General features: G+C 44.2%; 1 long non-coding RNA gene across 1 annotated transcript; it reads right to left on the minus strand.

The window, feature by feature from the left end:
• Positions 1 to 9,694: 9,694 nt before the first annotated feature.
• LOC146072470 (uncharacterized) lies at positions 9,695 to 16,119 on the minus strand. The gene is made up of 3 exons (XR_014473142.1): positions 15,976 to 16,119; positions 14,891 to 14,941; positions 9,695 to 9,828 (listed from the first exon to the last, which is right to left on the minus strand). It is a non-coding gene; the product is annotated as an uncharacterized LOC146072470 (long non-coding RNA).
• Positions 16,120 to 27,689: the final 11,570 nt, after the last annotated feature.

A 27,689-nucleotide genomic window follows, 5' to 3' on the forward strand; every position in this document is an offset into this window, starting at 1 on the left:
TTTTTAATTGAGGTTATTATATTTGGCGGGTGCTCTGCCTGTACTAAGTAGGCTAGATATTTACCGGAACGGTCTGAGTTTTGGTAGTTTTGTTGGGCTCTGTGAGACATTATCTTATCGTTTACTGTTTTAACTGCCTCTAGCCAGGCGGCCTGGGCTGCCTGCCACTCCTGATGGGCGAGGTCAGTGTTTTTTATGCGAAATTCAATTTCCTTGGCAAGGGATTCCTTCTCCTTTTCCTGTATATGTTCCCTACTTTTACGTTTGGTCTCAGCTATATGTTTTCTAAATGTGCCTCTCATGAATGCCTTAAAGGCATCCCATACTATAGGGAGGCTAGCCGAACCCTGGTTATGGACCCAGAACTTCTGCCAGTGGGAAACCAATTCCGCACTTTGTCCCAGACTTCGCAACCAGGTAGGGCTTAGTCTCCAGAAGCTGCATCCCCATTCGCTAGACTCTGAAAATTCCATGTATACTGGTAATTGGTCTGATATACCTCTAGACTTATAGTCGATCTTTTGGACTAAGGGCATGAAGTTCCTGGAGACCAATATAAGATCTATTCTTGAGAATGCCACATATGTGGCCGAGAAGCAGAAGAACTGCGTGGTCGTTGGATTGCGCTCTCTCCAGGGGTCTGTCCACCCTATATCTTGAATGAAACTAGAAAATCCCATATTGCTTCTAGCTGCACCCAGTGAACCATTCCTCCACCTACCCAGCTGGGGATCCAATACATTATTGTAGTCACCCATACATATAACAGCAGAGTGCGGGGAAAGGGCTGAGAACTCGGTCGCTTTTATCTGAACGTTATATGCAAATGGCGGTGGGATATAAATTGACAATATTACCAGCGGCATTGCATTAACCACACAATCAAGAAAAATATAGCACCCTCCTGGGTCAATAGAAACCCTGTTGCATGAAAAAGACACTGTTTTTCTTATAAGAACTGAGACGCCCCTGGATGAGAAGGTGTAGGGGGCATGATAGGCATAGCCCACCCATGATTTTTTAAGGGACATTACTTTTCCACCAACTAAATGAGTTTTGGTCAAACAGACAATGTCTGCCCCGTACTGTTTTAACTGATTCATGACCAAGGAGCGTTTTATTTTTTTATTTATCCCTCGGATATTCCATGCTAGCACCTTGAACATCCCGCTATGCTTATTTTCATTACCGGGCCTTCACGTCCTGCATCTAGGCATCCCAGCCTTCCTCGAATCGTCTTGGATCCCCCAACCGGAAGCTGATCTGTACAATGTTTCCTAAAAAATGAGCGCATACCTACGTAACATACAAACATTACCACCCAAACATATATTCCCGCCCCCCTCCCCGTATACCTACTACCCCAAGGCATACCTACACCATTATCCATCCCATCCCCCCCAGAAAAAAAGAAGAGAAAAAAAGAAAACACAAAACACAAAAACATTTACAAAAAAATAGAAAAAAGAAAAAAGTCCAAATGGTATCTTCTTCTGCGGGGCTAAAAAAAAAAATTAAGAACCACCAATGTAAGGGGGAGCTCCCTAGAAATTTCAAGTGTTCCATTCTTTTCTACTCCCTTTTATTTGAACTATGCTTTCTCATTCGCTGCCAGCTGGCGGCCACCCGGGACCCATTTGTCTGCCCATTTCGCGGCCTCCTCTGGGGTTGGAAAAAAGTGGGTTTCGCCATTTGCAATGACCCTAAGTTTTGAAGGGTAGACCATTGAGTATTTTATGTTACTTTCCCGCAGCCTTTTTTTGATAGCAAAGAATTTCACTCTGTCTTTCTGAACATCAATTGCGAAGTCGGGAAAGATTGAAATTTTAGTTCCATTGTACTCCAGCGGTCCCTTTATGCGAGACTCCCGAAGTATAGTATCTCTGTCCTGTAAATTAAGGAATTTTGCAATCAGTGTCCGAGGAGGTGCCCCTGGTGGTGGGGGTCTAGATGGAACCCGGTGGGCCCTTTCCACTGAGAATTGGCTAGTGAACACTGTTTTCCCAAATTTCTCGGTCATTAGTTTTTCAAGGAATGCTGTTGCCACAGTGCCCTCCTCGTGTTCTGGCAAACCTACGAATCGAAGGTTATTCCTCCTCAGCCTGCCCTCTACATCTGATAATTTTGACTTCATCTCAGCCATCTGTTGGGCCAATACGGAAACTTTATTGCACCACTGTGTGCTTGTATCTTCCAGTGAGGAGATGCGACTTTCTGCCTGTTTAATTCTTTCATTTGTCTCTTTAAGGTCAGTTTTGATTGCCGAAATTTCTGTTTGTACTTCATTGATTTTTTCTGCCAGGCGCTGCTCACTACTATTTATAGCCTCCAAAACCTGTTGAAGTGTTATTTCAGGAAGCCTTTGTGGGCTTTTATTTTTTGACGGGGTAGTCTGCGGTGTGGAGGTTGGTGTCTGCGTAGTGTTACCCGCCTGTGTCCGGGCATATCGCTCCAGCCGCGCCGCGGCCGCGGTGTTGCCGGTTTTTCCCATGTTTTCAAAAAGGAGGAAAAAACAAAACAAAAAAAACAGGCTTAATAGACAGGCCAACTTATACTTTAGGGCTGTGGTTTAGTAAACTGCACCAATTTGATGCAGAGTTTATAGAAAAGGCACTGTCCTTAGCCCGTTTATAGATACAAATAGGCATATATGATCGAATTTAGCAGATATGGGCCTTTTTCAGGCCAGTTTGTGTAAACAAGTCTAGATCAGTTGATTAGGCGTTGTGCAGGGACAGGGTCAGGCAGGATTTTTTTTTTATTTTTTTTCCCCTTTCTCTCAGCCCTGTACAGTAAAAAATCTATTCTCTTTCTTCTTTTCTGTCTTCCACCCTCCCCTTTCCCACGAACAGACTTAGTGTAGCAACACAGTCCTGTACCTTCAAACTTGTTGAGGAAGTGCACTCTGCATGAAACATTAGCCAAGGGGTATAGGCAGGGGTACACAGTCTCGGTGTATCACACTCACAATTGTTTAGACAATGCTTTCCACGATGTACAGATTCAGTAAGTTCAAAAGCGACTTATACCATATGACGGTACACTCAGCACATGTAGAGTTTTTCAGGCAAATTTGAATAAACACATTCGGGGCGGATTGCCCGGCAGAAAACAGGGTAAGGCTGGTAAGTGAGTAAACTGGCTAGATAGCCTATACAGACCAACACTCCTAGTTTAGAGGGCAGATGATCTCTTAGGAGTGCTTAACAGACCAGGGGGGGGCAGGAGTGTGGCTTGTTAATATATTGCTCTCCAGTTTATTGGGCAGGTGCCTATTACCAAGAGGGTTTAGCAGCAAGTTCAGTGGCAGACATATAATAATGGTGCAAGATTGTTATACTACACCAGTCTCTTGATGCGCTGCCTCCTTGCCGTACTGCCAGGCTCCACTCCAGCTCTGCTTGCACTGGCTCCTTGGACCCTTCTGCTCGCTGCTCGGTTAGCCCTGGATGCTGTCTCTCAATAGTCCGTCACACAGCAGTGCGCTTACGGCCAGGCCTGCTATCCCACAGGCTGTTCTCACTCCAGCTGTCTGCCGCCCGTGTCACACTGTTTCTCCAGGAACAGATGTGGCTTGGTTGCTGTGCGCAGTTGACCGGCGTCTCCCCTCCAGCCAGGGGCGCCAAGGCTACTGTGTCCTCTGCCTCCGTGGGAGCTTGGCCTCTGGGTGCAATTGCTGTGGTCTGGCGTCCCTCCGCTCACACAGAGCGCCGGAGCTGCTGTACTGACACGTGCGCTACGTCAGTTTCCGGGTATGAGACGCCGGGTGTCAGCTCACATCGCGGGTATGGCTGGGAGTTTCACCGCTAAGATATTCAACCAGGGAGCTCCCTTTCCCTCCGCTCACTCCCTCACAGCCGTGGTCCCGCCCCCTATTGAATTGATGTTTAACGTTAACCTGCAGTAATTAGTATTACGGGGAAATGTCATTCATGGTAATTATTCACTTTTTTTTCCTGATAAATATTGGGACATTATTTTACCTATTGATTGTATTTGTTATATATACGTCTTGTTCTTTCACTGAAGACTGATCAAAGTGCACACAATATCTTTGCCTAATCTCTCTTAAGGTCCATACACACTTTGCCCAGCATGTATGGATAACGATTATGTGTACAATCGCTGGGCTGAAAAATGCTCAGTGCATATACACAGGGAATTTTTTGTACGTTTTAGTGATTTTCCCCTGGGAGGACGGCTTGGAAAACCGTCCACTCTGTCGCTCATCTGCTGGTAATACCAGCAGATGAACGGCCGGGCCAGCAATGATGCAGGAGAACGCATCTTTAAGGTGCCCACACACGTTGCAATTTGTGCTAAGTGCATCTAGCGCAAATCGCATGCGATACACTACAACAGCGTGCAATTTGAACTAGATGCAATCGATCTAGTACAAAAAGTTATGCCTGCACATACATTTATGTCGATATGAACTACGCAGAGCACGCATCTAACTAAAAAGTTCAAAACGCATCCGAGAATCGCACCGTGTGTGGGCACCAAAAGGGACATATTTATCAAACACACATTAAACACAATATCAGTTTTTAGGGGTCACCAGAAAAAGGTAAGTATCCCCTGTATTTAAGTATCCCCTGAATTAGACATTAGACACACAAATAAATACACAGCAAACATACATACATATACAAACAACACACACACACATTGCATACATACATACATACAGGGCAGCACGGACGGTGTAATGGTTAGCATTACTGACTCACAGCGCTAAGGTCATGGGTTCAATACCCACCATGGCCCTAACTGTGCGGAGTTTGTATATTCTCCCCGTGCTTGTGGCTTGGGTTTCCACCGGGTACTCCGGTGTCCTCCCACATTCCAAAAATATATTGGTAGGTTAATTGGCTCCCAACAAAAACTAACCCTACAATATCTGTGTGTACATGTACATGTGGTAGGGAATATAGATTGTAAGCTCCACTGGGGCAGGGACTGATGTTACGGTTCAACTATTCTCTGTAAAGCTATGCGGAATATGTGTGCGCTATATAAATAAGTGGTAATAAATAATAAAATACATACAGTGATGTACCTATCGTGCCGCAGACCATGCGTCAGCTTAGGGGAGTCAGTGACAACAGGGTCTACCCACTGTAGACCCTGTAATCACTGGCTCCCCTAAGCTGCTGTGGCTCCCCATAGTGCGCCACTGCCACTGGCTCCCCATAGCGCACATTGAAAACCTGGAGGCTGAGGAGCTGCTGCGGTGGCGCATGTCATGAGTTGATAACTCTGGGGGATGCTGAGAGGAATTCAATTGGTTCCCTCTACAGCACTGATGCTTTAAGAAGCCTGTGGTTGGGCCATAGTACATGGTTTTTACTGCTTTTTTCCACTAGTACATCCTGACTTGCTACTTAAAGAAATTTGACAAGGTAGGTTAAGAATATTCAACATGCCACTTACCAGTAAAGTTAAATGTATAAAACCTGCATGGTTAAAGTGCTCTAAGTACCATCAGACGAGTAGGTTAGGTGTCCAAAGATAGACGCAGGGAGAACAAAACAGGTTTTTGGGGCACACTTTAAATGATAAATACGTGAAAGAATTGTGAAGAAATGGGTGAAATAAAATCTAACCTTTATTCACTGATACTTAAAATACATACATATATGCACACGTCAATTTTAATGTAATAGACAAATTCTATAGGCGCAAATAGAAATACAATAGAGGTGTAAAACTAGAATTAAATCAGGGTGTAACGGGGGTTGTTACACAATAACCGTCAAATGGGCGAAAATGATTATCAGGGGTTTAGCCAGATAAGAATCCAAATTGTAGGCAAGACAACAATGGTGATAATCACATACATGACTTGTGTACCAATACGGTTAATTAATTAGATTAGGTCTTGCTACGGACCCTCAATAGATCACATATAGAAAACATAATGTTTTCTATATGTGATCTATTGAGGGTCCGTAGCAAGACCTAATCTAATTAATTAACCGTATTGGTACACAAGTCATGTATGTGATTATCACCATTGTTGTCTTGCCTACAATTTGGATTCTTATCTGGCTAAACCCCTGATAATCATTTTCGCCCATTTGACGGTTATTGTGTAACAACCCCCGTTACACCCTGATTTAATTCTAGTTTTACACCTCTATTGTATTTCTATTTGCGCCTATAGAATTTGTCTATTACATTAAAATTGACGTGTGCATATACTGTATGTATGTATTTTAAGTATCAGTGAATAAAGGTTAGATTTTATTTCACCCATTTCTTCACAATTCTTTCACGTATTTATCATTTAAAGTGTGCCCCAAAAACCTGTTTTGTTCTCCCTGCGTCTATCTTTGGACACCTAACCTATTCAGTGATTTTGCTGAACTTTCTTTGGGAGCACCGCCAACCTAGTACCACATATCCATTTGTTTAATATTAGGTCTTATGTTGGTCTTTACTATTTACTATTTACTAATTCTTATCGTATAATAATTCTCTTTAACTGCTTGTGACACTTCACCCAGTTACTAACAATACCATCAGACGAGTGTCAGAATCATGGCACAGGCTTTGTCATGTCAATATACGGTCTCTGATTATAGTCATTTTCTGCATATTATAAACAACAGAATTCTTACTCTTCTATTATAAGATGTCAACAACCTGATTCAGCTTATATTTGTACAGAATACCCCGTTATTGGGGTTTTTACCACATTTTGGGATGCTCTAAGCATCCCCCGCCGGATTATCGCGACAAGGGGCATCGCCAGAAAAATCTGGCGATGCCCCATAGAAGCCTTACCGCATCAACACCTACCGCCTCGCATCGACCCCCCCCCCTCACCTGTGACCGAACAGCACAGAGCTGTGCTGCCCGGACCTTTGACCTCCTCCTCCCTGCACTGTAATCCTCTTCTGGGTGCAGCAGCAGCGCCGGGTAAGGGAGGGAGGGGAGAGCTGCCGGGTCCCCATCACCGCAAAGGACAGCTCTTAACGCAAGAGCTGTCCTTTGCCATAATTATCACATATGTTAGTGCATATGCGATAATTATGAATGCGATGGGCGGCGAAGGGGGGCGGAGCTGGGGTGCGTATGTTAGAACATCCCCCCCTAGGTGTTTTACACCTGCTTGACATGACTGCACAAACACAATAGGAGTGTTCTGGCTATTTTAGGTGAGGTGTTGCACCTGGGAGTTATTATCCATTATTTGTTCATGCCCTAAATGTTCAGGATATTTCATCCTGGGAATCATACCAAATTCAGGGAGTCCCAAAACATTTCACGAACTGAATAAACTCTCACTGGCTTTAATTTCCATACTGCATGATATAATAGTCTTGTCGAAAATAATCTCCCTTGAAATTACTAGCTTCCCCACATTCATAAATTACTTTAACATCAGGGTGCCTTATAAAAAGGGGATACGGTCATATTGTCTACAGCATTTAGGTCTACAAGCATTAGGTCTACACCACTAGGTCGACCTGCATTTAGGTAGACATGCATTTAGGTCGACATGACTGATGGTCGACATGACTTAGGTCGACAGGGTCATTAGGTCGACAGGGTCTTAGGTCGACTTTTATAAGGTCGACAGGGTCATTAGGTCAACATGGGGAAGGTCGACAGGCAAAAGGTCGACATGGGGTCATTTGACTGTTTTATGAGTCGACATGTGCCGACAGGCGGTATTTCATGCCCTACCATCCACTAGGGCGTGGTGGGAGAATAAAATAATGTCACAAGCGTAGCGAGGCACCGTGCCCGAAGCATGGCGAGTGCAGCAAGGGGACGCGGTGCTATGTTGACTGTGTCGACGCTTGAAAAAATTAAGGGTACTTGTATACTATCACGGCTCCCATCGCATGCCATCGCATGCATTGTTCCCTCTAAGCTGTGTGCACGTGCGGGCGCACACAACTCGACGAGAATGCGCACAGACATTAGAACAGAGCGCACTAAGCAGCAGTGGTCCCTTTATGCAGTTGTGGACTCAATTAATGTGTGTTTCACCCATTAACTACATTGTGTGCTGTGTTTTGAATGTTTAAAATCATTTTGAAATAAAGTTAACACAGATGCTGAACGTCATTTTCCAGTTATATAAGTGACACACAAAAATTTTAATTTCCTTCCAAAGTTGCACAGCCAAAATCTTATGCCGCACACAGACTTCGTAAAATTAGAGGGAACATTGGTCCCAGGGATCACGACTGGGATTAGTAACCTGTGGCAGGCGCAGTAAACCCACAAGGACCACAACTGGGAATAGTAACCTGTGGCAGGCGCAGTGAACCCACAGGGACCACGATCGGGAACAGTAACCTGTGGCAGGCGCAGTGAACCCACAAGGATCACGACTGAGAATAGTAACCTGTGGCAGGCTCAGTGAACCCACGAGGACCATGACCAGGAATAGTAACCTGTGGCATGCGCAGTGAACCCACGAGGACCATGACCAGGAATAATAACCTGTGGCAGGCGCAGTGAACCCACATGGACCACGATCGGGAACAGTAACCTGTGGCAGGCGCAGTGAACCCACAATGATCACTATCGGGAACAGTAACCTGTGGCAGGCGCAGTGAACCCACATGGACCACGATCGGGAACAGTAACCTGTGGCAGGCGCAGTGAACCCGCACGGACCATGACTGGGAATAGTAACCTGTTGCAAGGGGCAGTGAACCCACGAGGACAGACGTTTATACTGATTGAGGTCATAAAATTTAACTTGTGTCAACCTTTATGTGTCAACCACTTCCATTTTGACCTTTTATACAGTCAGCCTTTCCATGTCGACCGTATGGGGGTCAACCGAATGCCGGTGTATGTAATTACTGTAGCTCTTCTTACTACACCCATATGACGCTGATCAAACCCGCTCCCACTTAAACCTGGTGTATAAGCCTCTATGGTGGCCCCGGCAAATACAAACAACATGAAGTGCATGTATAACTGCTTGCCGATGGCCTGCAGAATAGTATAGCGGAGAGCTGGCCTCTAAACCTCTGCAGAGTTGAAATGGACAACTTCAAAGACGAGGACGCCGGAAAGGACACCAAGAACCCTCTGGTCGGTTCTTGACACCATGAGGAGTCAATACTATATGCGGAAGAGGGAATCCGGTGACATCACAGGGGCTTCCTCAGCAGAGGCGGATCCTGGGAGTCTATTCTACTGGCCAGCAGGATCACAGCTGTGTAATGTGGATCTGGGGTCCGTCGGTGGGAAGCACAGGACCAATCTATCAGTCGGACAAGCCATGCCAGAGGTCAGAGCAGACTGACTGTTGGTGCCACCCATGCCATTACCACCGGCACCCTGTGGAATCAGCCTCTCACCTCTTTCTCCTTCTGCAAAGCCTCAAACTTCTCCTTCAGCGTCTGGAACTCAAACTGCCATTTCTCCGCCCGCAGAGACTCTGCAGAGTGCTTCTTGTGCAATTCCTGGATCTGCCATGTGCACAACAAAGTAAAGAGGTCTCCTGTTAGTCACGGACATTACTTCCAGCAGTCCGTCCTGTAGCTTTGGGCCTAGCTGATCGTTCATCTGTACCTTGCTTTCATACAAAACTACTGTATCTGCCCCCTGCAGGAGATGCTGGGTGTAGCAGGAATGTATTCACTCACCTGTCGGCTTAGGCTGTCCACCTGTCCATGTGACGCATGAGCTTTGTGCAGCTCATCTTCCAGTTGACAGGTGCGCTGCATGTAGACCGTGTTCCTCTCTTTCAGGAGCTTGACCTGGCGCAGTAGGTCTCCCAAGTCTTCCAGCTTCTTCTTATAGGACTCTACCAGGAACTCCAACTTCCCCACACGGTCTGAGGAGTGCCTGAGGGTGATGGATGGAAAGAGAGAGAGATAGGCAGAGAGAACATTTACCAAAAGCCAGCGAGAGACACGGTCGATATGCTCCTACATCTCTGGGGCATGGTGTGTTATAGGCATACAATGGCCAGAAGCCACACATGGAACAGCTGTGGCCGATGCTGAACAAATAACAAAGGAACACAGGCAGCAACTGCTTGGGAGGCAATAAATAGATACTGAAATTCCAAATATATCCTGCAGGACCCCGCTGCTACATGTTCATGCACGAAGGTGCTTATGCTCTATCCTATTACCGTAGCATGTAGGAACCTTACATTCGTCCACATTCCACAATTGAAGAGTTTCTTTTCCCTGCAGTTTTTGCAGTGTTCATTCTAGCAACCTGCACCTTTCAAAACATGTACAGTTCCTTTTTCCTGCCTGTGGTGGCGTCATCTGCTGTGATTTTCTTCATACAGACCAGACTGTACTAGAAGCACCACAGCAGACAGCACCACCACAGGCAAGAAAGAGGAACTGCACACATTTCAAAAAGGTGCTAGAATGAACACTATTTTGGGATAGCAGCTGTTTATTAATTGTATGTACACAGAGTCGTGAGACATGCGCACCACAATAACAAGCGATGTAAGGATGTGGCTTATACTCTCACTAGGCACTTAGTACATCCCTGGGACTGATCCAGCCATGTAAAGTGTTCAATAGCTGCATACAGAGGAGTCCAGCATAATCTAGGTCACGCGCATTGAAGCATGTAACTGTTGGAGGCCGCATGGGTCTTTGATGCCGTGCATAAGCAACTATTCTTTCCCTTTGGGACGTGGGTACGAGCGCAACACATAAACCTGTTCATGGGAACTACTATCGCGGGTATATTGAATAGTCGCATCTGGGGAAAAGATGAAGCAGGGCATATCTGTACATTTATCCCATTCTCACAGAACAAACTTCATCAACATCAACCAACAAGAGCATTTTATTCCTACTCTGCCAGTTGGTAAGCTTCTACCTTCTACTATATAACTCTCAGTCTGTGTTTGAAAATGACAGTTGGGATTTGACTGGCTGTTGCTTTATCTCCTTTTGCCTGATCTCCACTTTATCTCTTCTCCAGGCTTAATACATCTGCCCCATTATCGGTTGTCCCCATTAAGCCAAGTTATGGCTTCCGGATTACTGAAGCAGCACTAAGCACTAGATAGATATAAGCTACATTGAGCAAATAACTCCTTGTAGGACTGGTGGAAAACACTGGCAATATTAAAGAACACATTTAGGTTTTCTAATAGTTAGAATATCAGAAATGGTGAAAATAAGTTTTAGAATTTGTAAAAAAAAAAAAAAAAACACCTCATATCAGCTGGCATAATGTAGATGACCTTTAGAACTATGCTCCATTGTGACATCACAGTTACCGAAGACATCACACAACTGCTGAAGACACAGAGTCTCAGATGTGATATACAGTTCTTACTGGAGGTCACAGTTGTGATTTGTGCAAATTTGTTTTTGCGATAGTGCAAATTTGTTTGTTCTCTAAGAGCCCTAGTCTTGTCTTTGGACATAACATGGGTCCTATCAAGAGAAAGAAAGCATGGATAAAGAAAGGAAAGAAAATGCAGAGGAGAAGGAAAGTGAGCAGGAAAATAAAGCAGGGAGTGAGACACATGAGAAGAAATGCGCCAATGGTAGCAGGTGTTCAGAGAGGTTGGAAGAGATTGGTAGCCTTTATGACAAAGAAAAGAGATCAGTTCCTTAAATTATGTCGCAGATGTCCCAGATTTTGGCAAGTGAGAAAAAGGAGAAACATGGCCATTGCTGAAGATCCAGGGGAAGGATTAAGCCGTTGGGCAGGCCAGACAAACTTGGCAGAGAAAAAGAGTTGCGATAAGAAGTTAGGCAAAGTAGCTTGGCATAGACACTGGATTAGATTTGCTGGTTTTATTAAAGAGAAAAAGAGTCAATTTATAACAGCAATTGGCAGAGGACAACCAGACACCCTACCAGGTCAGCAAACCGCAGAAGGTCAGCAAACTGCAGAAGGTCAACAAACTGCAGAAGAGAGCGTTACTGTCCCCTTAACAGTGGGAACATTTACTTTCCACTCGCTTCTTGGAAAGGGAGGTTACGGCAAAGTGATGCTCGCCAAAGACTCTGTTCATAAGAAAAGAGTAGCAGTTAAGATCCTAAAGAAAAGAGCACTCATTCAAAGTGCAAAGATGGGAGCATCACTGGAACGTGAGTACGTTATGACCGAGTGTCGGGTACTTCAGGTGGCACATGAGAGTCCTTTCCTGATCCGTGGATACGCAGCCTTCCAAACAAACAGCTATCTTTATTATGTAATGGAACTGGCTGGCGGAGGGGACCTCTTTGATTTTGGGGTCAGGAACATGCTGAACCCATTGGCGATAAAATTTATTGCCGCAGAACTGGTCTGTGGATTGCAGTTCCTGCACTCCAGAGGAATAATCCACAGAGACCTAAAACCTGAGAATGTTTTGCTGACAAAGTGAGGACATGTAAAGATCACAGACTTTGGTCTGGCCATGTTGAATGTATATGGAGAAACCGAGGACAGTATGATTGTTGGGACACGTGGCTATAAGGCTCCAGAAGTTTTATTAGGTGCATCATTTAGTGCAGGAGTGGACTGGTTTGCATTCGGTGTGATATTATATAAGCTCACCCTAGGAAAGCACCCTTTTCCTGGAAAGGATAAGGAAAAGATTGTGAGAAATACCCTTAAGAAAGAACCGTCGTACGCAGGTATTATTGATCCCGCAACAAAGGACATTATATCCCAACTCCTGCGCAAGGACCAGACCCTCCGGCTTGGGGTAAACGGCAACGTGCGAGAACACCCCTACTTCTCTTCAGTTGCATGGCAAAACGTAGAGACTGGAAAAACAGCGTCTCCACTCAAACCGCACATGTGCAAGGCACACGTGCATGGTACAGATCAACAATGTCCCCTGTCTTACAGCGAAGCCTACAAAGAGCCGATTCCTGCCATTGACCAAAGCCTCTTTGACGACATTCAATTTGTGTGCCCTAAATGGGCTCAAAGCTATCATAACGTGCCAATGGAGCTAGATACCATATCATCAGTTAATGGCGAACTGCACGACAAAGAATAGACACCTGTTGCACCTGCTGCCTGCTCCGTCCTCGACTACTTCTCCGGAGATGTACCGTGTTCCACCTGTCCGGTACAGTTCTGCTAACCGACTCTAAGCAGTCACGACTTTCCTTGTCTGTAGTTTGGTCTGAACTACAATGTCATCTGGGGATTAGGGCTACTGGCGACACCCCACAAAAAAAAAACTACACTTGGCAGCCACCTCATGGGTGTGTTGGAAGAGCTGTTAATTATTTTTGAAAGGTTTATAGTTCTAGTGACACCCATTTCATGGATAAGAATTAAGCTGGGTACACCTTAGTTCCTGCCTCAGCGGAGCTTACAATCAACATGCCATACGTACCGTTCACACCAATTTTTTTTTACATACCAGATAAGGAATATATGACTGCCATAATACATACTTCCAAAACATTTAACAAGATCTGGTCTCTATGCCGACTTCTCAAAACAACCCCCCCCCCCCACACACACACTTTGTTTTCTCTCTCTTTCCTTATGTCTTCTCCTTCCCAACCTTTTCTTGGTTCTATTGCCTGTGATGGTTCGCCGCACGGTCATTGTGAGATTTTTTCCCCTTATCTTTTAGTCTAATAAAACTGGATCTGACTTATTGTGATATCACTGCTACTGTATTTTGTTGTGTTGTGTCGAATTTTATGGCGATTCCTTTAATAAATTGTATAATAAAATAACACACACCTAAATAACTATAAACGTAACCGACATGGAAGGTGGCCTCTCTTATCTTTGGGCCCCATAGCAGATGCACCCCCTGCCCCTATAGTAGCTACGCCCTTGTATAAAACACATGGAACTGACAGGGAAGGTGGCCCCTCTTAGCTTTGGGCCCCTAAGCAGCTGCACCCCCTGCCCCTATGGTAGCTACGCCCTTGTATAGAACACATGGAACTGTGACAGGGAAGGTGGCCTCTTTCAGTTCTGTGAACCTTCTACTACATACAGTGCCTGTTTGGCTCTCAGTCTACCTGCTACCACTATTCCCCACTCATATCACTACTATGTGCTGCTGGGTACCCTGCTCCTTCTGATGTAACTCTGCGCACCGGATCGCAGTCGGGGGAAAAAAAACAATACAAATGAATGGGCAGCCAGTGATTGGCTGATTGCTCTCTCAGCCAATTGCTGATTCATTTGATTCAGCCCATTCATTTGTATTGGGGTGTTTTTTCCCCTTGCAGCTCCCTGATCCTCCTGCCCAGCTCACCGCCCTCACTCACAAAGGCGGCACTGCTTGCATTCCTGTATAGGCTGATTCACCCCACAAAATGGCTGCCTCAGCTGTGCTTAGTAGGCAGCTACTAGAAGGGATATTATTCAATCTCATAGGAACCAGTAACATCATAGAGACGAAGGGTTCATCAAGATTTCATGTTTACCTGTTAACAAGCCATAAGGCCACTGCTAACACCATTTTATCTTTGTTTACTTCTTCAGGCGGTTCAGGATTTAAAATTCTGCAGAGTGTCATGTGACTACCATGGCAACCACAGTCACTAGACGATGATGGAGTGAGCAGAGGCTCTGGAACATCCATTTGAGCTCTTTCCTGTGAACTGTAAGCTCCCACCCCCCACCCTAGCTCCCTCTCATCACATGGCATAGTGAGTCTGCATCTGAGTGGAAGCCATGTGTTTCTCCACCCTCAGAGAGATTTTGAAAAGGAGTTAAAAAACATCAGATGACATCCATGAACATTTAGATACAAGCTTAAAATAGATGTGTGATTACTACATTACAGCGAGTACAGACAACAGTGCAAATCAGGACAAGAACAAAGGACATATTACACCTAGGAACCAGAGATTAGTACAACATGGGACTGTACGACTTCCAAGGTGCTACAAGGTCTGTTATAGCCCTATGGAGGCTCTGCACTCTGTGACTGGAAGATACTCACATCCTGATAATATTCCAGAACACTTTGCAGGATACGTTTCAGGTTGCTGACCTGGTGAAAGATAAGAGAACCAATCAGATCACAGCTAGAAATTCCAGGGGAATGTCACCTGTGCAACCAGTCACATTACTGCCTCTATCCAGAGGCACACAATGTTACCCCATTGCTTTAGTAGATAAATACTGAACAGCAGAAATGTGCTAATTTGTTGTTATCTCCTAGGCGAGGCATGTCCAAACTGTGACCCTCCAGCTCTTGTGAAACTACACATCCCAGCATGCATTGCCACAGTTGTAGCATTCACTATTAGTAGAACTGTGGCAAGGCATGATGGGACTTGTAGTTTCACAACAGCTGGAGGGCCACAGTTTGGACATACAAAAAGAAGCTATTTAGATTGGTGCGCTACTAAGATACAGGTACTGGGATTTGTCAATTCCCGAATAAACAAGGTAATGTGAAAAATAGAATGGTGTACCAGCGCAGGCTTGTGGAAAAAATAAAATGCTACTAGAACAGTATCTTTTACAATTTATTTAAATTTTACTTAGCTGTAGTTTAAATTATGGAATTCCATATATAAAAATTGATTAAGAATTTTATGGACATACAATAGTCAATCAATAATCATCACTGTATAATTATCAGTAGTATTAGGCATATTACCAAGCGGACATCAATATTCAGTAGTCTCCAATTTAGCAGCAGGTGAAACACCAGGTGGCCAATTAGTCCCAAATAGCAGAGTCCATAGATGGAATAAGGTCCTCTGGTGGGGTAGATGGTAAACCTGGATGACTGTTACAAGTCTAACGCTGCCTCGGATTGTCCTCCGGATAAGTGGTAGGTATGGAGATAGAAGACTGGATTGTCCGTGTACTTGGATCGCCCACAGTGAGAAGGATATTGAGTGTCCAATGTTTAAAAGCTCAACGTGTTTCCCTGGGATTGGTCTCCCAGATTCCTCAGGAGCAGAATAAACAGTACATCCCATAGAGGCTCTATAAATACCCCCATGGTAATTACATGAATGGATACAGCTGTACATTTGCAGAATAAAACAAAAAAGTTATGGTAAAACCTACCTTTGTTAACTTTCTTTCCTTGAAGTCCATGGGAACCACAGGGGACATCGGCGATGTAGGCGGATCCAGGGGGTCCAAGGCACCAATCAGCGAAGCTTTAAGAATTCCCAGGATGCCCGGGCCCTCTCCCTTGCAACCCCGCCTCCAGGCTCATGTAACCAGTTATTTGAAACAAGCCATAAGCAGGAAGCGGAGCAGAGAAGAGGACAGGAAAAAAGATACATGCCCAAGGACTCATGCACACAGTTAGCACAAGGAAAAGATATTGGTCATTAATAATTACAGTGTAACATATAACTGATAGGGAAACCTCAGGAACAAATTAAAGGGAGGGCACCCTGTGGTTCCAATGGACTTCAAGGAAAGAAAGTTAACAAAGGTAGGTTCTACCATAACTTTCCGTTTCCTTGTCAGGGTCCATCGGGTATGTTACAAGCCGTATTAAGGGTGGGAATTTGCCTGAGGTGTCAGAAGTGCCCGACGACCAAAGGAGGCATCCTGGGAGGCGAACGTGTCAAAAGCATAAAACATGATGAAAGTGTGGACAGATGACCACGTTGCAGCCTTGCACAGCTGTTCGGCAGATGCACCTCTGTGCGCAGCCCATGATGGACCAGCCGCTCTGGTAGAGTGTGCTTTGATAGAGACAGGGACCGGAAGATTAGCCTGTTGATAAGCCTTTTGGCTAGCCATGCGGATCCAGCGAGCGATAGTTTGTTTGCTTGCCGGCCATCCCTTTTTGTGAAATCCATATAGGACAAACAGGGAATCCGATTTTCTGACCGATTTAGAACGGTCGACATATATGATCAGAGCCCTGACCACGTCAAGGAAGTATTCTTCCGACGACAGGTTTTCTGTTGAGAACGCAGGAACCACGATATCCTGATTGATATGGAATCTGGAGATGACTTTTGGGAGGTAGACTGGTTTAGTTCTTAGTACCGCCATATCCGGGTAAAAGACCAGAAAAGGAGACTTGTAAGAAAGTGCAGACTGATCAGAAAGCTGTCGGCTGAAGAAATGGCCAGAAGGAAAATTGTCAGCCATTTGAGGTCTGCTGTGCGAAGCGGTTCAAATGGGTGCTTAGTTAACTCTTGTAACACAATGGAAAGGTCCCAGGCAGTGTTCCCTCTAAGCTGTGCGCACGTGCGCCCGCACACAACTCGACGAGCATGCGCACAGACATTAGAACAGAGCGCACTAAGCAGCAGTGGTCCCTTTATGCAGTTGTGGACTCAATTAATGTGTGTTTCACCCATTAACTACATTGTGTGCTGTGTTTTGAATGTTTAAAATCATTTTGAAGTACAGTTAACACAAATGCTGAACGTCATTTTCCATATATTTTATATATAAGTGACACACAAAAATTTAAATTTCCTTCCAAAGATGCACAGCCAAAATCTTATGCCGGACACAGACTTCGTAAAATTAGAGGGAACATTGATCGCATGCCATATGTAGTGGCATGCGATGGCATGCGATGTGATTTTTCCCGGGGTTTTTATGCATTTGATGTAAAAATCGCATGCCATCACATCGCACATTTGGGGTGCATTTAACATGTTTGCTAATAATTTAAATGCATTTGGATGCATTTGTGATCAAAATCGCATGCGATCGCATGCGATTTTGATCACAAATGCATCCAAATGCATTTAAATTATTAGCAAACATGTTAAATGCACCCCAAATGTTTTTTTTCACACTGTACCACCCCCACTATCAACGCCAACCTGAAGCGTGGCGAGCGCAGCGGTACGTGTCCTACGACCTTTTCATACCCCCACTATCCACGTCGGCGTGGAGAATAGAAAGTGTGGCGAGCGCAGCGAGCCACCAAGCCTGAAGTGTGGCGAGGGGACGCGGATACCTTCACAGGTATCCGTGTCCCCTTGCGGGATTCACAGCTATCCGTGTCCCCTCGCGGGGCTTGCTGCGCTCACCACGCTTCGGGCACGGTGGCTCGCTCCGCTCGCCACACTTTCTATTCTCCACGCGGACGTGGATAGTGGGGGTATGAAAAGGTCGTAGGACGCGTACCGCTGCGCTCAACACGCTTCGGGTTGGCGTTCATAGTGGGGGTGGTACAGTAACAAATGCCCTTTGGGGTGCATTTAACATGATTTTAACACATGTCAATGATTTCTGTGAAAAATGGCATCGAATCACATCGCATGCGATGCAATGCAATTTTTTCCTATATGATACCCATCGTGGGAGCCGTGATACTACACAAGTACCAAATTAAGAAAAACCAAACCAAAAAAAAAACATGTAGACTTTTTCACTGTCGACCTAATGACCCTGTCGACCTAACACCTGTCGACCTAATGGCCCTGGCGACCTAATGACCCTGTCGACGTTCAGTCAGGTCGACCTAAATGCAAGTCGACCTAATGGTGTACACCTAATGCTTGTAGACCTAAATGCAGTCTGACGAATGATCCCATTCCATAAAAAGAGACTGGATGAGTTCTCCAAGATGTGGCTGTTGAACAACAGACATGATATACAACCGTGTTTATGGGGTCATTCTGACTTGATCACACGGCTGCTACTTGATCACTGATAGACTGCGCATGCGTGCAGCATGTAGCATGCCTGCATGAGGCCATCCCCCAATGAATTCCTGATACTTTTTCTATTTGCACACTGTATGATTGACAGGAAGTAGGTGTCTGGGGGTGGAAACTGGACCTTTTGTGGGAGTGCTAAGAAAAATGCAGGTGTGTCTAGGAAAATGCTGGCAGTGACTGGGGAAACGCTAGGTGTTTCTCAGCATTTATGGTAAGGTTTGTCAATGCTGTGTAAAGGTTTTGCTTGGGAAATTGGACTATTTATATTTCCTCATATGAAAACATATTTGTGTGCTAAGCAATCTACTGAATGTTTAATCTTACTGTATAAATGTGCGTGTCTGGCTCACAAACTGCCCATCACACCAACAGAATGTATTACCATCCAAGTACCCATTGACCTTCTACAAGAGCCCTTGCACAATATGACTCTGGTTTCATCCTAGACAATCACAATCTTATTATGTCCACAGACAGAATTATAGTCTTATAGTCATGCCTCACAAAGTATTCTATATATCTGATTTATAACTCATGTAACGTTATTTGATGTGTGCATGTACTAGATAAGAAGACAGAACTGAAAGGCGTTTTGTAAGATCTCCACATTCATTTGGAAAATAAGCTTCCAAAACCAAATTAGTTTCAAAAGTGACCATAAGTGACTTCTGCATATACGAGTAATAGCCAAGCACTTACATTTGAATCCTATCAGCAGCTTGTATAAAGATTTTTTAATCCAAGCAATAACAATCAGGATAAAAGTTTATATGATTGTATGTGACTTTTAAACTTTTATCCTGCTTTTTATTGTTTGGATTAAAAAATCTTTATGCAAGCTGCTGAATATTGTCCTGTGAATATTGTCCTGTGGAAAAGAAACCTTTATGGGAACGCGAGGTAGAATTCAAATGTAAGTGCTTGGCTATTGCTCGCATAACCAGAAGTCACTTGGCAAAGATAACCTTGGCCCTTATTCTGATTGACGCGTACTTTACCGCATACTTTCGGATCGCGTCTTTACGGCGTCTGCGCATGCGTGGAGAACGCAACGCGCATGTGCCACGCCTTGACTCCGTACCTGTTCGGCCAAATCCCGTCCAAAACTGTTCCCCGCAATCAGTCGGGAAATATGGGCGTATTATGGGCGTCATGCGGAATGACACATGGGCGTAGTTTCAAAGTGGGCAAAACGGGGCGGAAACATGGGCGGACACGGGGGAGTACACTTATGTTGGGGGGCGTACATTCGGATAGCACTCCGAATGCACGCGATCAAAAAGGGCAGAAATGTGCGGTGTCCACAAGTGTACTATTGCTTTGCGGACACCACTCGTTCATGCGGTAGGCGAACGTACGCCTAATGACTACAAGCATTAACACCTGAACCCAATAGAATCTACTCCTTTACTCATTACTCACTAATAGGACGCTTGTCAGTGCTTTAATTGAAACCATTGCACTTCAATTGCTGTAAGGGTTAATGTGTGCAATGCATGTGTTAGGCATGCTTGTAAGGATATATTGGCATCTAATTGATTCCAATTCCAAATAAGCAGTTTTTTATGAGGATAGGTAATTGAATAAGTGGGTCATGTGATGTATTGCAGAATATACATCATAGTGGGTTGTTTGGCGTAAATACTCCGCTTACGGGCGGTAGCACCGCTTGGCTCCCGTTCGGATGCGGTATTCCCGAGCATACTCTGTAATACTCTGTAATACCGTGCAGAATCGGAGTGTTTCTCCCGCACACGCATGGTTTGTATGTCGTCCGTAAACACGCCCTGTTCTTAAAGAGTGAGTCCGTCCGAATGCGGAGGACACGTGGGCGTTTCTACGGACGATGGCCGCACGCGGCAAAACACCGTGGCGTGCGGACCGCTCCGTAAGAATGCGGGAATATCCGCACCATTCAGAATAAGGGCCCTTATGTGCACACCTGATAGAACTAGAATGTATGTTTTATTTCTACCTAATAGGGGAGACACCATACTGCAGAAAGATACCTTTATATGCACTCGTGACAGAACATACATACCCTCCAACATGACCCATTCCATTAGGTACACAATGCTCTGCTTCTGGACTTTTTCCTTACTTTAGGATTGCCTTCACCTTTGCTAAAACACCTTTATCATCACTGAACTAGTTCAAACACAGGTGACTGCAATTATCAAATAAGAAGGAAGTCCAGAAACAGTGCATTTAGGGCGGGATGTATTAAAATACATCACCGCCCTTCGCGGCCCCCCCGCCGCGATGCCAGCGCATATGTACTAACATATGCGGCTGGCATTGCGGTGCGGTGACGGAGCTCCCCCGCGATACCTGTACTCTGGTGTGCGGGGGGTCTCCGTCACCTCACTGCCTCCTGGCTCTCCCCTCACGCCGGGGACAGCTAAGCAGGCTGTCCCCGGCGCCTCCCCCCTGCAGCATGAAGGATGTCTGGCTGCTTCACTAGGGGGAGGAGGGGTTTACCTTCCGGGGTCCAGGAGGACCCTTCAGGAAGGTAAGCCAGAGGGGGGGTCGGCGAGGTGGCGGGTTTGCGTCGGCAGCGACGGGCGGTGAAAAGAAGCCCATAGGCTTCTATAGGGTATCGTCACCTAAAGGTGGAGATACCCTTCAATGCGGTATCATTTTTGATACATTGGAAAATGCGGTAAAACCGGGGTTTTACCGCATTTTCCGTTTGATACATCTCGGCCTTAGTACCTAATGGAACGGGTCTTGTTGGAGGGTATGAACATATATGTAAGCATGGAGGTCCTCTTAAAATTTAAAGGGACACTGCATCATTTCAGAACGATTCATCTATCGTTACCATCACCTTCAGCGCTAGTCACTTTAATAATTTCTTTGTGAATCAAAACCAGATTGCCTACAGGAAAAAAACATGGAAACGTTTCTTTTCCATGAGCACTTGTGTTACAAAAAAACACAATCTGTTAATCTGTTTTTCTATGAAGTGGGACACCCATAGCAAATGATCCCTAACCGGTGATTCTTTATGGATCTTGAATCTTCTATTTAGTAAAACAAAACCATTGTGTCATTAATTTTAAATGATAGGGTCAGATGAACCAAGCTTCAAAAAGTGATAAAGTGCAGAATGATAAGCAACCAGACAATCAGCTCCCAACTGTCATGTTACAGGATGGGTTTGAAAAATGTCAGTGCTGACTGGATGATTGCCTATCACTCTCCACTTTATTACTTTTGGAAGCTTGGTGCATCTGGCCCTCTGCTTTCTATTTCTCCCTTGTCCTACAATAAGATGCATTATTCATGGTATATTAATCACACATAACTCTTAAATCATCTTCTATCAAACTGATTTTATTTTCTATGCATAAAACCACCCATCCTAATCCAATATAATGTAGATGTTTCTATTCTTTCCACAAAGGCAGATGGCAAAATAAATAGAAATGCAAATGAAATGGCTGTTATGTATTGTGTGTATTGCAACCGCCTGTGACGTCTTTTGTACAGGTAGAAATCAGTTTCTTATACAGTACATCAGGAGAAGCTGGTATGCAAAGGTAACCTACCTTATATATTCTATACACTTTACAATATAACTGCTGAATTTCTCATCTATATATATGCCTAGTGTCTGTGAGTCTCCGATACACTGCCATCTGCTGGCAGAGAGTGAAACAACATTTCTTTCTCACAAATGCACAAACACAGACGGTAGCAGACTAGCTTTCAAAGCTTTTGCTTCGAGCCAGCTTACTAGTGTAAATATATATATATATATATATATTTATATATGCATTTATGTCTACACAATCTATCTTTCTGGGAGCATGTCGGTCTTCTACCCTTGCTTGCCTATTTGAACATTCCTTCCTTAACCCCTTCAGTGGCAATCCCGAGAATTTTCCAGGCTGTGCCTCAGTGCCCAGTCTGGCAAGCCCGGAAAATTCTCGGGATTGCTGCTTTTTAGAGCCGGTCAGCGCTGCTGAGTTAATCGCTGAACTCAGACAGTGCGCCGGGGCGCAGGGCTGGGCAGCGTCTGATTGACAGTTCAGCGGCGCTGCCCGGACCCGGGGAGGCAGTGGTGGGGTTTTTTTTAGGGAGCACTCCCATAAAAAAACTCGCCCAGTAAGGAGAGCTCCCTAAAAATAAAAACACCACTGAAGGGGTTAAACTGTCATCAATATAGTAGTCCATTTCAGCTACTTAAAGGACCTGACCACAGGACCACAGGACCTTCAGCAATTTAGGTGAGAGTCCAACAGTACCTTTTTTACTATAGTATCAGTAAATTGCTTCATAGAAATAAAGCACAGTTATAAACACTATGCTTAATGTTAGAGTTTAGTTTGCTACAGAGAGCCTGTGTTAGTTTTGTGCGCGATATACAGATGCCAGTTCCTGACTTGCTTTCTTGTTTGAGTCTTTGTGCAGCACGAATGATCTCTGGGGCTGATCCGATGCATCAGACATATGCTATTTGGGCCGATTTTGCCCGAATTCTCGGCCGACCCACTTGAAACAGGTGAAATTGGGCCCAAATTGCATAGTGCATGGGGGCCTTAATACTGTGTGTGTCCTGAAAGCCTAGCCTTGTAGGGATTGCCCTTTGAAGTCATAACTTTTTTCTGGCATGTGACCTCAGCGCAATGCAGGAGGTCACGCAGCACAACCAATTAGTGAAGGAGAAGTGCAGTCATATGCCCTCCTTACTCTATGTCGATTTGTATCTATCCAGTTTGTTTAATCACTGTTTCCAATTGTAAAGCGCAACGGAATATGCTGCTCTGTATAAGAAACTGTAAATAAATAAATAAATAATAAATAAATATGTTCTCCCACTCTGTTCTCCACAGGCTCTGGCTGCATAAGTACAGCTAATGTCTTTGGACATGCAGGGGATGTCTAAGGAACATGCTGTGAAGGTATGTTTCTCATGTGAGTGGCACTAAAGGTGCCCATGCACGTCCCGATGCGGGCGGTGCGATCTGTGCTTTGAGGTGTGCGCTCCCGCGGCACCTCATCGCACAGTACAAAAAGTATGTGCTGCACATACGTTTTGTACTTGCTTTTCATAGCATCGCATCACATTGCATGCACAAGGCATGCAATGCGATGCTATGCGTGCTATTTAAGCTCAAAACGCATGCCCGAATCGGGATGTGTATGGGCACCTTTAGGCAGGTCTTAGGGGTATGTTAACAATGTATGCGGGACATGAAGGAAGGGGCAATTGTGGAAGATCTGAGGTAGAGTTCTGGATGAGTGTCATCTGTACCAACGGGCCCTCAGTGAGCCCGGGCTCCTTCTAGGTGTACAGCCTGTACCTTCCTTATGGCACTCCTGGGTCACATGCTTTGGGGAAAGCATGTGAGAAACATGTCAATGAAGTCTAAAGGATATGTGGAAAGGTCTGAGGTACATGTAAGTGGTATGTTGGAGATTTCTGAGGGGCATCTAAAGAGTTCTAAGCCTGGGGCGTGTGAGGAAAGTCTGAGTGGCATGTGACTGAGATCCAAAGGGCATGTGGATGCATTTGGATGAGTATGTGAGGTGGTCTGAATGACATGGGATGTTCAAAAGTATGTGGGGTGCCTGAATGGCAGTATGGATAGCTTGTGGTTGGAGTCTTCACTGGCCTGCAGGAGAAGAGGCTTGGGAATGGTCTGAGAGATATCTGGGTTTGGCATGAGTGTCATATGGGAGTTTTAGCAGTCGATCCCATTAGCCGCGACGATTTTGTAGGTGCGAATCATTTGGTAGCAGCCACACTATGCAGATGAAATTCACATTAAAGTGCTCACTGCCCTGTCGCAGTGAGCAATATAGTGTGAATTTGGGATGAAAACTGCCTGTGAAGGGTGCAAGTTTGGGTGCTGTTGTCGGCGTGAAAACGGACTCTTCTCATTTAATAGGATTGACCCCTTAGTGTATATGTGGGATCTCAGTAATTGTAACGGTCGGAGTGTATGGAGAGACACTTTGTGGCATGTTAGGTCTGAAGGAAACGTACAGGAATTTAGAAATAAGTGAAGGGCATGTGGGTGCATTTTGGGATCATCACCATTGTTTAATTATAGCATTTCACAGATTATGTAGTTCAGAACAATCATAAATAGTACTTAAGCCACTTACACAAGGGGGGATATTAGACCATATCCCTGTGTGTACGGGGCGACAGTCTCTAGAAGTGCGCTCCCATGACCAGCCCAGTACTAGTCGTTGGTCGGAGGAGCAGCGGCTTTCTCCTGCAGTGACTCTGTTATCATCAGCGACTATTGCTGGTCAGTGGCATAAGTTCGTTCCAGTTGCCCGGAGGCAAGATATATATTGGTGCCCCCCCCCCCCCTTACACACACACACACACACATATACACAACACAATAAAACATTATATAAAATATATATTTCTGTTAAGAAATATAGATAGATAACACATATATTTCTCAGAACTCTATAACTGATTTATACTTGCATGGGGAGGAGAGGTGCCCCCTTGGGAGCAGGAGCCCGGCGGCAGATGACTCCATTGCCTCCCAGAGTTCTGCCTCTGTTGCTGGTCACTGATGAAAACGGGACACTCAGCAATTTGGTCGCTCATCGATTTATCGCTAAGAAACCAAGTCGCTCCATGTGTATGGAGCTTTACATGAATACAAACAATAAACAAATAAAAGAATATTATGAAATATTGAATATACTACACATGACTACAGAAGATTGAAGAAGTAAGCAATTACATCAGCACTGATACATATATGAAGTTCATGCATGTGAGTACAGTAATTAGAATTTTAGAATTAGCCAAAATGCAGCAGACTGACAGTTGACAGGCTTGAGACAAAGGGGGAAATTTACTAAGATGTGTATTCTGTATTCTACTTCACATGTGATGTTGCTATGGGCAACCAATCAGAATCTACTTCTTATTTATTTAGCACCCTCTAGAAGATAGTAAACAGGATCTGATTGGTTGCCCATAGCAACAACACATGTGAAGAAGAATACACATCTTAGTAAATTTCCCCCAAAGGGTATGTAAAAGAGCACAAAATGCTGATTTTAACTTGTGTTCAATATATACTAACAATTACTAGAACATTAGCAAGAATAATAAAAACATACTGCATTTAACCCACAGTGCATTACTGACTTAGACATGCCTCTAAAATAATTGTCAGTCTTCAGCAATGGAGTTAATGTAGCTAAGTATGTGAAAAGCGCACTCCATAATATTTTACAGTCAAGTATCCATCAAGTTCTATTGAGTCCCTCTGAGATCTCTCACTCTCCATAATGAGTTCTGTCTCTGAGCTTTAAAAGGGCTCTGGTTTATAGCTCGGCTTTCAGAGTTAGTGCATGGTCTCTGTTCATATAAATCTAATAGTCGGAAGCACAAATTGGATCTTGATTACATTAGGTGGGTTTTCTCCTGCTGCTGCTACTCCTGTGAGATTCATTATTGGTTCATGCTAATGGGAAATATATTTACCTGTAAATGTAATGTGATCTTATCAGCGTTCACTTACTATATAGTCTCAATATGTATGTACACATGTGATATTGTACACATATCATATATAGTAAGGATTTATATACAGCAAGAGAGAACACAAGCTACATATTATGGTGGTGGGAACCAGTGTTCTTTTGCTGTGAAAATAGAACCATATCACCAAGTATAACTTGAAGGAGAATGCTGGGACCACTGTGGGGTTAGACAGGGACCATGTTTAAACATCATTTCAATATTTTAGGCTCAAAGCTCTAAATGAAATCAGATTTAGATTTATAGTTGTATTTAAAATATATTTATATTATAAATGAACAACTAATTTCAATCTTTGGTTGCCTTTGACTTCTAAAAGGAAGCCAACATTTTTATGAATACACACTACAAATTGAATAATAATATATACAGGTTGAGTATCCCTTATCCAAAATGCTCAGGACCAGGAGAATTTTGGATAACGGATTATTCTGTATTTCGGAATATTTTAATATTTCAATGATGTATTTTGAAGTATCTTGCATTTATGTTGTACAAACACATGAAACACATGAAACACACACAAATATATTTTATTTGTTAAAAAAAAAAAAGGTTGCAAAGGGATGTGGTCAATATGCCGGCGGTCGGAATCCTGACGGATGAAATTCCGATGCCGGAATCCCGACTGCCACAATGCCGGCACTTTGTCTCTCTATGGGTGTCCATGACACCTATAGAGGGAGAATAAATTAGTGTGCCGAGCGTAGCGAGCCCACAAGGGGGGGGGGGGGGGGGGATTTTATTTTCACTTTCTGGAATGTATGGTTCTTGGAATAATTCGGATAACGGATATTCAGATAAGGGATACCAAACCTGTACTTCTATTCCTTGGTTTTTATTTTGTTTAAGTATTTTGTGATATATTGCTCTTCTATTTATAGTACTACAGGTTGAGTATCCCATATCCGAATATCCGTTATCCGAATTATTCCGAAAACCATACAATCCAGAAAGTGACAAAAAATAAAAAAATTTGCTAAAAACTCACTGGGGTCATTTGTAACAGCACTACTGGGGACATGATATGTAACTGGCACTATATATGTACTAGACAATGATTGCTTAGCATTCAAATTCAATATCTGAGATAGTGCACAAATTTTGTTTCATGTTTTGAAACCTTGTTTTTTGAACAAATAAAATATATCTGTGGGTATTTTATGTGGTTGATGTGTTTATACAGCATAAATGCAAGATGCTTCAAAATACATCATTGAAATATTAAAATATTCCAAAATACGGAATAATCCGTTATCCAAAATTCTCCTGGTCCCGAGCATTTTGGATACGGGATACTCAACCTATATTTGATTTGTCTGTACTTATATGTTAGTTGTGCGCCCACTATAGTTAGTACGCTCATACCCCCACTATCAATGTCGGCATGGAGTTGAATTTACACAGTGTGGCGAGCACAGCGAGCCACCGAGCCCGAAGCGTGGCGCGCGTGGCGAGGGGACACGTAAAACTAAGCAAATAGCTTAGTGGGCGCCCAACTATCATATAAGTAACGTTTTTTCATTATAGCACCTTGTAGTTGGTAAGTTCCAGATGAGCAATGGGAGCCAGAGGTGGTGCAAAGAAATAAGTTTTAT

The sequence above is a fragment of the Crinia signifera genome, chromosome 4 (assembly GCF_055691185.1).
Source record: "Crinia signifera chromosome 4, ASM5569118v1, whole genome shotgun sequence".
NCBI classification, from domain to species: domain Eukaryota; kingdom Metazoa; phylum Chordata; class Amphibia; order Anura; family Myobatrachidae; genus Crinia; species Crinia signifera.